Here is a 12,587-nt window from a genome sequence, read left to right on the forward strand (position 1 = left end):
TAACTAGTAGAACATCATGCTCAAGTGTTTATAATATTGAATATAAATTCTACATATGTATATATGATTTTTTGTAAAATAAAAAAAATAATCGTATCGGGTCAAGCCAGCACTACGGGCCGAGGCTACGGCCCAAGCACCGCACGACGCTCGTGCCGCGTTGGCCTAGACACTATTAAATGGGCCGTGCCTCGAACCGGCTCGCCGGACATGGCCCATTTGGCCATCTATACCTCCACACGATAATGATGGTCCTCAACTCAGTTGCCATCACCTCGTTCACCATTCTACTTCTTTTCTCTCTCCCCTCATGCCTCCACCTCCGCGCCACCCCATTCTCGGCAGAGGGCGTAGGAGCATGCACCTCCTCCCCGTATTCATCTAACACCAGCCCCGACACCGACTCACGCAGTGGCTATTGCACGTCCAAGAGGACGTTTCACATCATGCGCACACCATCATTTTCGCCGTCGTCGGACGTCCTATTCGTCTTCCCGGCCTTCTCCCTGTTCTTCCTCCCCAATCTGCTGCCCCCGCCCATGGTCGCAGCCGCGAGTCGATCAACGCTCGTCGACGCGGGTACAGGGTGAGTCGGTCATGCTCCTGGCCTTTCTCCGTGCGTGCCGTCGAGGAGGACATGGTGGCGCCTGCCACGCTTAGGTTATCTTGGCGATGAGGAGTCCAGGTCTAAGATATTGGACAACCAAGCTCGTAGCATGGCAGCAGTCTGCATATGCTACGAAGTTGGTGGTGGTGTTGTGTCGCTTCGGCGGGTCTAGGGCTGGGAAGACACTCGCATTCTCTCGCCCTTTTCGGATTGACGCCTGGTGTGGGTGCCTCTCGGTTTGGAGCTGCTCCGGCAGGGCTTCTTTCTCCGCTTGCGTGCTCTCTCCCTGTATATCTAGCGGTATACTACCTGATACACCCAGCCCAGTTGGGGTTGGCCGAGGCCCAACAAATTAGGGTTGCCCAGAGCCCAACAGTTCATTAAGCACACCCAACTCCGGGAAAGGCCCAATCGCCCCAAAAGACTAGTCCAATGGGGGAAGGGTGGCTCTCCATTTTAAAGTGGCTTCCTCCTCCCAGGTTAAGCGAGGTAGGATAATTCTAAGGCTCACACGATCGCCGTCCGACTACAATTGGGCCAACTGGGCCAATTGCGTCTTTGCCAACGGGTAATAGTGGAGGATGTCCTCATCATTCCCACCTTCTTAAAATAGGCCCTAGCTCTGATACCAAATGATACACCCAGCCCAGGTGGGGTTGGCCAAGGCCCAACAAATTAGGATTGCCCGGAGCCCAATAGTTCATTAAGCACACCCAACTCAGGGAAAGGCCCAATCGCCCCAAAAGACTAGTCCAATGGGGGAAGGGTGGCTCTCCATTTTAAAGTGGCTTCCTCCTCCCAAGTTAAGCGAGGTGGGATAATTCTGAGGCTCACACGGTCGCTGTCCGACTACAATTGGGCCAACTGGGCCAATTGCGTCTTTGCCAACGGGTAATAGTGGAGGATGTCCTCATCACTACCTATGTCGCCTCTAGATGCCCAGGTCTTCGTCATGTCCTTCTCCGGCAATGAACAGGTATGTCCGCCTCTTCCCTTCCCCTCCTGCTCTACAAAACATTAGAAGTGGGGGAGGCGAGGGATGGGGTCTCTGATTTGCTGCCTATGGTACCCGTGCGTTCATAAAAATATTATGCGAAGAGCAGAGACAATCAATAAAAAATCTTGAGATCTTTTTGGTGGATAATTTACGTGGATATTGTTGTGAGCCGTCGCAACGCAAGTGGTAACCGACTAGTATACTTAAAGCACCAGCTTCAACGGTCGTCCTACGTCATCTTTTTTACAAAAAAGTCCCTACATTTCTTCCAAATCAACTCTGTGTAAAATATTAGAAAGTGGTGCAGCAGGTGGGGTATGTCATTAAAAAGCGGTGCAGGAGGTGGGGTTTGAACCCACACCCTGATGGAAGAAAGACACCGGACAAAGTTGTCTAACCAATAGAACATCATGCTCAGGTATTTATAATATTGAATATAAATTGTACATATATATATATGATTTTTTATAAAATAAAAAAATCGTGTCGGGCCGAGCCAGCACTATGGGCCGAGGCTACGGCCCAAGCATCGCACGACGCTCGTGCCGGGTTAGCCCCGCACTATTAAATGGGTCGTGCCTCTGGCCGGCTCGCCAGACACGACTCATTTGGCCATCTATACCTCCGCACGATAATGATGGTCCTTGCCTCAGTTGCCACCACCTCGTTCGCGATTCTACTTCTTTTTTCTCTCCCCTCATGCCTCCACCTCCGCGCCACCCCATTCTCGATAGAGGGCGTAGGAGCAGGCGCCTCCTTGAAAGGGAAATGTGCCTTTGGGCCATTTCTAAGTATTTTGGTGATTGAGTGCCAACACAAGTGATTAAATGTGAATCTATGCCCATGGATGGACAAAGTGCGAATCAAGAGTAAAGGTATGTTTCTAAGCTTTAGTACATTGGTTTTGTGTACTAATATACTTGTCTAAGTGTTAGAAACAGAAAGAAGAAGAAAAGAGAAGAGTTGGCTGTGTACAGCCCAGAGGCTGTTTCGGTCTGGGGCACCGGACTGTCCGGTGGTGCACCGGACAGTGTCCGGTGCGCCAGGCTGGCTCGAGCGAAGTGGCCGCTCTCGGGAATTCGACGATGGCGTACGGCTAAAATTCACCGGACTGTCCGGTGTGCACCGGACTGTCCGGTGAGCCAACGGTCGGCCGGGCCAACGGTCGGTCGCGGAATCCGCGCGCGACACGTGGCCAAGCCAACGGTCGGAAGGGGGCACCGGACTGTCCGGTGTGCACCGGACATGTCCGGTGCGCCAACGGCTCCCAGATCTGCAACGGTCGACTGCGCTGTTTAAGGAAGGAAATCGGGCACCGGACAGTGTCCGGTGTGCACCGGACTGTCCGGTGCGCCCGACGACAGAAGGCAAGGATGGCCTTCCAGATTTGTTCTCAACGGCTCCTAGCTGCCTTGGGGCTATAAAAGGGACCCCTAGGCGCATGGAGGAGGACACCAAGCATTCCTACAACATTCCTAAGCACCAAGACATCGATCTCTCGCATTCGTTTCATTGTGATAGCATATAGAGCTCTTGTGGAGTTGTGAACTCTTTGAGTTGTGTTGCGAGCTCTTGTTGCGACTTGTGTGCGTGTTGTTGCTCTGATCTTTTGAAGTCTTGTGTGCGTTGCTCATTCCCCCTTGCTCTGTGCTTCTTTGTGAACTTCAATTGTAAGGGCGAGAGGCTCCAAGTTGTGGAGATTCCTCGCAAACGGGATTGAGAAAAAGCAAGCAAAACACCGTGGTATTCAAGTGGGTCTTTGGACCGCTTGAGAGGGGTTGATTGCAACCCTCGTCCGTTGGGACGCCACAACGTGGAGTAGGCAAGCGTTGGTCTTGGCCGAACCACGGGATAAACCACTGTGTCATCTCTGTGATTGATCTCTTGTGGTATTGTGTTTTGTTGAGACTCTTTTCTAGCCACTTGGCAATCATTGTGCTAACACTTAACAAGTTTTTGTGGCTATAAGTTTAAGTTTTCACAGGATCACCTATTCACCCCCCCCTCTAGGTGCTCTCAATTGGTATCAGAGTCGTTCTCTTCAAGAAAGGGACTAACCGCCCGAAGAGATGGATCCTAAAGGCAAGGGGATGGTGATCAACGACAAGGAGAAGGAGTCCTTCGTCAACGAGCCAAGGGATGACAAGTCCAACGACTCGGGCTCGGGCCACAGACGCAAAGATGGGAAGAAGAAGAAGACAAGACGCATCAAGGAGATCGTCTACTACGACAGCGATGAGTCTACTTCCTCCCAAAAGGACGACGACCACAACGAATACGAGAGAAAGAAACCGGTCAATTCGAACTTTTCTTTTGATTACTCTCGTATTCCTCAAAGTACTAATGCTCATTTATTATCTATTCCACTTGGTAAACCTCCTCATTTTGATGGAGAGGACTACGGATTTTGGAGTCACAAAATGCGTAGTCACTTGTTCTCTCTCCATCCTAGCATATGGGAGATTGTAGAAAGTGGAATGCACTTTGATAGTACGGATAGTCCCATGTTTATTAATGAACAGATTCATAAAAATGCACAAGCTACTACTGTGTTGCTAGCCTCTTTGTGCAGGGACGAGTACCATAAGGTGAGCGGCTTGGACAATGCCAAACAGATCTGGGACACCCTCAAGATCTCTCATGAGGGGAATGATGTCACCTTACTCACCAAGATGGAGTTGGTGGAGGGCGAGCTTGGACGGTTCGCAATGATAAGGGGCGAGGAGCCAACTCAAACATACAACCGGCTCAAGACCCTTATCAACAAAATAAGGAGCTACGGAAGCACGCGATGGACGGACCACGACGTCGTCCGCCTAATGCTAAGGTCATTTACCGTTCTTGATCCTCACTTGGTGAACAATATTCGTGAAAATCCTAGGTACATCAAGATGTCGCCCGAAGAAATTCTTGGAAAATTTGTAAGCGGGCGAATGATGATCAAGGAGGCAAGGTACGTGGACGACGCGTTGAATGGCCCAATCCATGAGCCTCAACCCATTGCTCTCAAGGCAACAAGGAGCAAGGAGGCGCTACCCAGCAAGGTGGCGCAAATTGAGGCGGCCGGTCTTAATGATGAAGAGATGGCCCTCATCATCAAAAGATTCAAGACAGCACTAAAGGGTCGAAAGGGACAGCCAAGCAAGACTAAGACCAAGGGAAAGCGATCATGCTTCAAATGCGGTAAGCTTGGTCATTTTATTGCTAACTGTCCCGACAATGATAGTGACCAGGAACACGGGAGCAAGAGGGAAAAGAAGAAGCATTACAGGAAGGCCAAGGGCGAGGCACATATCGGAAAGGAGTGGGATTCGGATTGCTCCTCCTCCGACTCCGACAATGAAGGACTCACCGCCACTGCCTTCAACAAGTCATCCCTCTTCCCCAACGAAAGTCACACATGCCTTATGGCAAGGGAGAAGAAGGTATGTAATCAAAACAATGTCACTTATGATTCTTCTAGTGATGATGAGTCTAGTGATGATGAAATAGATTACTCTAGTTTGTTCAAGGGATTGGATAGAACTAAAGTAGATAAAATTAATGAATTGATTGATGCCTTGAATGAAAAAGATAGACTCTTAGAAAAACAAGAGGATCTTTTGTATGAAGAGCATGACAAATTTGTAGAGGCACAAAAATCTTATGCTTTAGAAGTTAAAAGAAATGAAGTGTTTTCTAGTGAACTATCTTCGTGTCATGAAACCATTGCTACTTTAAAGAGTGTTAATGATGACTTAAATGCTAAATTAGAAGTAGCTAGTAAATCTAATTCTTGTGTAGAACATGTTGAGATTTGCACTAGGTGTAAAGATTTCGATGTTGATGCTTGTAGTGATCATTTAGTTTCAATTTCCAAATTAACTGAGGAATTGGCTAGTCTTAATGCCCAACTTAAGACTAGCAAGAATGAATTTGATAAACTAAAATTTGCAAGGGATGCCTACACGATCGGTAGACACCCCTCAATTAAGGATGGACTTGGTTTCAAGAGGGAAGCCAAGAACTTAACAAGCCATAAGGCTCCCATTCCCGCTAAGGAGAAAGGGAAGGCCCCTATGGCTACTAGTGCTAAAAAGAACCATGCCTTTTGTATCATGATAGGAGACAAACTAGAAATGCGTATAGGAGTTATAATGCTTACGATGATTTTTCTCATGCTATGTTTGCTTCTAGTTCTTCATATGTGCATGATAGAAATGTTGGTAGAAGGAATGTTGTTCATAATATGCCTAGAAGAGATGTTGTTAATATTCCTAGGAAAGTTAATGAGCCTTCTACAATATATCATGCTTTGAATGCTTCCTTTGCAATTTGTAGAAAGGATAGAAAGGTAATTGCTAGAAAGTTAGGGGCAAAATGCAAGGGTGATAAAACTTGCATTTGGGTCCCTAAGGAAATTGTGACTAACCTTGTAGGACCCAACAAGAGTTGGGTACCTAAGTCCCAAGCCTAAATTTGCCTTGCAGGTTTATGCATCCGGGGGTTCAAGCTGGATTATTGATAGCGGATGCACAAACCATATGACAGGGGAGAAGAAGATGTTCACCTCCTACGTCAAGAATAAGGATTCCCAAGATTCAATTATATTCGGTGATGCGAATCAAGGCAAGGTAAAAGGGTTAGGTAAAATTGCAATTTCTAATGAGCACTCCATATCTAATGTGTTTTTAGTAGAGTCTCTTGGATATAATTTGCTATCTGTTAGTCAATTATGCAATATGGGATATAACTGTCTATTTACAAATGTAGATGTGTCTGTCTTTAGAAGAAGTGATGGTTCACTAGCTTTTAAGGGTGTATTAGACGGCAAACTTTATTTAGTTGACTTTGCAAAAGAAGAGGCCGGTCTAGATGCATGCTTAATAGCTAAGACTAGCATGGGCTGGCTGTGGCATCGCCGCTTAGCACATGTGGGGATGAAGAACCTTCACAAGCTTCTAAAGGGAGAACACGTGATAGGTTTGACTAACGTGCAATTCGAAAAAGATAGACCTTGTGCAGCTTGTCAAGCAGGTAAACAAGTGGGAGGAGCGCATCACAGCAAGAATGTGATGACCACGTCAAGACCTCTGGAGCTGCTGCACATGGACCTCTTCGGACCCGTCGCCTATCTGAGCATAGGAGGAAGTAAGTATGGTCTAGTTATTGTTGATGACTTTTCCCGCTTCACTTGGGTGTTCTTTTTGCAGGATAAGTCTGAAACCCAAGGGACCCTCAAGCGCTTCCTCAGGAGAGCTCAAAATGAGTTTGAGCTCAAGGTGAAGAAGATAAGGAGCGACAACGGGTCCGAGTTCAAGAACCTTCAAGTGGAGGAGTTCCTTGAGGACGAAGGGATCAAGCACGAGTTCTCCGCTCCCTACACACCACAGCAAAATGGTGTGGTAGAGAGGAAGAACAGGACGCTAATCGATATGGCGAGGACTATGCTTGGAGAGTTCAAGACCCCCGAGCGATTTTGGTCGGAAGCCGTGAACACGGCTTGCCACGCCATCAACAGGGTCTACCTTCACCGCCTCCTCAAGAAGACTTCGTATGAGCTACTAACCGGTAACAAACCCAGTGTATCTTACTTTCGTGTATTTGGGAGTAAGTGCTACATTCTAGTGAAGAAGGGTAGAAATTCTAAATTTGCTCCCAAAGCTGTAGAAGGGTTTTTGTTAGGTTATGACTCAAATACAAAGGCGTATAGAGTCTTCAACAAATCATCGGGTTTGGTTGAAGTCTCTAGCGACGTTGTATTTGATGAGACTAATGGCTCTCCAAGAGAGCAAGTTGTTGATTGTGATGATGTAGATGAAGAAGATGTTCCGACAGCCGCTATACGAACCATGGCGATTGGAGAAGTGCGGCCACAGGAACAAAATGAACGAGATCAACCTTCTTCCTCAACAACGGTGCATCCCCCACCTCAAGATGATGAACAGGTTCATCAAAAGGAGGCGTGTGATCAAGGAGGAGCACAAGATGTTCACGTGATGGAGGAAGAAGCGCAACCGGCACCTCCAACCCAAGTTCGAGCGATGATTCAAAGGGATCATCCCGTCGACCAAATTCTGGGTGACATTAGCAAGGGAGTAACTACTCGATCTCGATTAGTTAATTTTTGTGAGCATTACTCCTTTGTCTCTTCTATTGAGCCTTTCAGGGTAGAGGAGGCCTTGCTAGATCCGGATTGGGTATTGGCCATGCAGGAGGAGCTCAACAACTTCAAGCGCAATGAAGTTTGGACACTGGTGCCTCGTCCGAAGCAAAATGTTGTGGGAACCAAGTGGGTGTTCCGCAACAAACAGGACGAGCACGGGGTGGTGACGAGGAACAAGGCTCGACTTGTGGCAAAAGGTTATGCCCAAGTCGCAGGTTTGGATTTCGAGGAGACTTTTGCTCCTGTGGCTAGGCTAGAATCAATTCGTATCTTGCTAGCATATGCCGCTCACCATTCTTTCAGGTTGTACCAAATGGATGTAAAGAGCGCCTTCCTCAACGGGCCAATCAAGGAGGAGGTGTACGTGGAGCAACCCCCTGGTTTCGAGGATGAACGGTACCCCGACCATGTGTGTAAGCTCTCTAAGGCGCTCTATGGACTTAAGCAAGCCCCAAGAGCATGGTATGAATGCCTTAGAGACTTTCTAATTGTTAATGCTTTCAAGGTTGGGAAAGCCAATCCAACTCTTTTTACAAAGACATGTGATGGTGATTTGTTTGTGTGCCAAATTTATGTCGATGACATAATATTTGGTTCTACTAACCAAAAGTCTTGTGAAGAGTTTAGCAGGGTGATGACGCAGAAATTCGAGATGTCGATGATGGGCGAGTTGAACTACTTCCTTGGGTTCCAAGTGAAGCAACTCAAAGATGGCACCTTCATCTCCCAAACGAAGTACACGCAAGATCTGCTAAAGCGGTTTGGGATGAAGGACGCCAAGCCCGCAAAGACTCCGATGGGGACCGACGGACACACCGACCTCAACAAAGGAGGTAAGTCTGTTGATCAAAAAGCATACCGGTCAATGATAGGGTCTTTACTTTATTTATGCGCTAGTAGACCGGATATTATGCTTAGCGTATGCATGTGTGCTAGATTTCAATCCGATCCTAAGGAGTGTCACTTAGTGGCGGTGAAGCGAATTCTTAGATATTTGGTTGCTACACCTTGCTTCGGGCTCTGGTATCCAAAGGGGTCTACCTTTGACTTAGTTGGATACTCAGATTCCGACTATGCTGGATGTAAGGTCGATAGGAAGAGTACATCAGGGACGTGCCAATTCTTAGGAAGGTCCCTGGTGTCGTGGAACTCTAAGAAACAAACCTCCGTTGCCCTATCCACCGCTGAGGCCGAGTATGTTGCCGCAGGACAGTGTTGCGCGCAACTACTTTGGATGAGGCAAACCCTCAGGGACTTTGGCTACAATCTGAGCAGAGTCCCACTCCTATGTGACAATGAGAGTGCTATTCGCATGGCGGAAAATCCTGTTGAGCACAGCCGCACAAAGCACATAGACATCTGGCATCACTTTTTGAGAGACCACCAGCAAAAGGGAGATATCGAAGTGTTTCATGTTAGCACCGAGAACCAGCTAGCCGATATCTTTACCAAGCCTCTAGATGAGAAGACCTTTTGCAGGCTGCGTAGTGAGCTAAATGTCTTAGATTCGCGGAACTTGGATTGAAATGCAGCATACATGTGTTTATGCTTTTGATCATGTTCCTTTTTGCATTTTGTTGCTTATTATGGTGCTCAAGTTGTACAAACACTCCCTGGACCTCACAAGTCCGTTGCAAAGTGATGCACATGTTTAGGAGGAGATATGTTACAACTTGACCCTTTGAAGACTAACCATATGCTTGAGTTTGATGATTTAGTCTCGAAGATGGATTGAAAGGGAAAAAGGTGGACTTGGACATGAAAGACTTCCACTGCACTCCGATGAGAGGGTAACTTATTCCAAGTTCATCTCATTAACTCTTATTGCCATCTGCTCTTAATTGAAGATTTTGGTGAGGCAATGGGGTTATCGGGCCAAGATTGATCCCGTTTTGGTGCTTGATGCCAAAGGGGGAGAAAATAAAGGCCAAAGCAATAAATGGATCAGCTACCACTTGAGAAACTTTGAAAACAGTAGGATAGAGCTTTTGGTTTGTCAAAACTCTTGCATTGTCTCTTTTGTCAAAAGTTGGCCTCTTGTGGGGAGAAGTGTTGATTATGGGAAAAAGGGGGAGTTTTTGGAATCTTGAATCAATTTTCGTTGGAAAACCTCTCTTTATGTCTCTACAAATGGATTTGACTTAGAGATAGGATTTTGAGGTTGATTTGCAAAAACAAACCAAGTGGTGGCAAAGGATGATCCATATATGCCAAATTGAATCAAAATAAATTTGAGTTTTTATTTGAAGTGATATTGCACTTGTTCTAGTTGCTTTATGTTGTGTTGGCATAAATCACCAAAAAGGGGGAGATTGAAAGGGAAATGTGCCTTTGGGCCATTTCTAAGTATTTTGGTGATTGAGTGCCAACACAAGTGATTAAATGTGAATCTATGCCCATGGATGGACAAAGTGCAAATCAAGAGTAAAGGTATGTTTCTAAGCTTTAGTACATTGGTTTTGTGTACTAATATACTTGTCTAAGTGTTAGAAACAGAAAGAAGAAGAAAAGAGAAGAGTTGGCTGTGTACAGCCCAGAGGCTGTTTCGGTCTGGGGCACCGGACTGTCCGGTGGTGCACCGAACAGTGTCCGGTGCGCCAGGCTGGCTCGAGCGAAGTGGCCGCTCTCGGGAATTCGACGACGGCGTACGGCTAAAATTCACCGGACTGTCCGGTGTGCACCGGACTGTCCGGTGAGCCAACGGTCGGCCGGGCCAACGGTCGGTCGCGGAATCCGCGCGCGACACGTGGCCAAGCCAACGGTCGGAAGGGGGCACCGGACTGTCCGGTGTGCACCGGACATGTCCGGTGCGCCAACGGCTCCCAGATCTGCAACGGTCGACTGCGCTGTTTAAGGAAGGAAATCGGGCACCGGACAGTGTCCGGTGTGCACCGGACTGTCCGGTGCGCCCGACGACAGAAGGCAAGGATGGCCTTCCAGATTTGTTCTCAACGGCTCCTAGCTGCCTTGGGGCTATAAAAGGGACCCCTAGGCGCATGGAGGAGGACACCAAGCATTCCTACAACATTCCTAAGCACCAAGACATCGATCTCTCGCATTCGTTTCATTGTGATAGCATATAGAGCTCTTGTGGAGTTGTGAACTCTTTGAGTTGTGTTGCGAGCTCTTGTTGCGACTTGTGTGCGTGTTGTTGCTCTGATCTTTTGAAGTCTTGTGTGCGTTGCTCATTCCCCCTTGCTCTGTGCTTCTTTGTGAACTTCAATTGTAAGGGCGAGAGGCTCCAAGTTGTGGAGATTCCTCGCAAACGGGATTGAGAAAAAGCAAGCAAAACACCGTGGTATTCAAGTGGGTCTTTGGACCGCTTGAGAGGGGTTGATTGCAACCCTCGTCCGTTGGGACGCCACAACGTGGAGTAGGCAAGCGTTGGTCTTGGCCGAACCACGGGATAAACCACTGTGTCATCTCTGTGATTGATCTCTTGTGGTATTGTGTTTTGTTGAGACTCTTTTCTAGCCACTTGGCAATCATTGTGCTAACACTTAACAAGTTTTTGTGGCTATAAGTTTAAGTTTTCACAGGATCACCTATTCACCCCCCTCTAGGTGCTCTCACTCCTCCCCGTATTTGCCCGACACTAGCCCCAACACCGACTCACGCAGTGGCCATTGCACGTCCATGAGGACTTTTCACATCATGTGCGCACCATCGTTTTCGTCGTCGTCGGACGCCCCGTTCGTCTTCCCTGCCTTCGCCCTATTCTTCCACCCCAACCTGCTGTCCCCGCCCACGGTCGCAGCTGCGAACCAATCGACGCTCGTCGACTCGGGTACGGGGCGAGTCGGTCATGTTCCTGGCCTTTCTCCATGTGTGCCATCGAAGAGCACATGGTGGCGCCTACCACACTTAGGTTATCTTAGCAATGAGGAGTCCAGGTCTGAGATAATTGACAACTAAGGCCCGTAGCGTGGCAGCAATCGACATATGCTACGAAGTTGGTAGTGGTGTTGTGTGTCTTCGGTGGGTCCAGGGCTGGGAAGACACTCGCATTCTCTCGCCCTTCTCGGACTGACGCCTGGTGCGGTTGCCTCTTGGTTTGGAGCTGCTCCGGTTGGGCTTCTTTCTCCGCTTGCGTGCTCTCTCCCTATGTATCTAGCGGTATATTACCTATGTCGCCTCCAGATGCCCAAGTCTTCATCATGTTCTTCTCCGACAATGTACATGTATGCCCGCCTCTTCTCTTCCCTTCATGCTCTACAAAACCCTGGAAGTTGGGGAGGCGAGGGATGGGGGTCTCTGATTTACTGCCTAGGGTACCCGCGCGTTCATAAAAAATATTTTGTGAAGAGTGGAGACAACCAATAAAAAATCTTGAGATCTTTTTGGTGGATAGTTTACGTGGGTATTGTTGTGAGCCATCGCAACGCACGGGTAACCGACTAGTCTCTACTATACTTAAAGCACTAGTTTCAACGGTCATCTTTTTACAAAAAAGTCCCTACATTTCTTCTAAATCAACTCAGCGTAAAATGTTAAAAAGCGGTGCAGGAGGTGGGTTATGTTAAAAAGTGATGCAGGAGTTGGGGTTTGAACCCACACCCTGATGGAAGAAGGGCGGAAGACACTGGATGAAGTTGTCTAACCAGTAAAACATCATGCTCACGTGTTTATAATATTGAATATAATTTGTACATATGTATATATGATTTTTTGTAAAATAAAAAAAAGCGTGTCAGGCTAGGCCAACACTACGGGCCGAGGCTACGGCCCAAGCACCGCACGTTGCTCGTGCCGGGTTGACCAAGACACTATTAAATGGATCGTGATTCGAACCGGCTCGTCAGACATGACCCATTTGGCCATATATACGTCCGCATGAT

Source organism: Zea mays, chromosome 5, assembly GCF_902167145.1.
Source record: "Zea mays cultivar B73 chromosome 5, Zm-B73-REFERENCE-NAM-5.0, whole genome shotgun sequence".
In the NCBI taxonomy this organism is placed as follows: Eukaryota; Viridiplantae; Streptophyta; class Magnoliopsida; order Poales; family Poaceae; genus Zea; species Zea mays.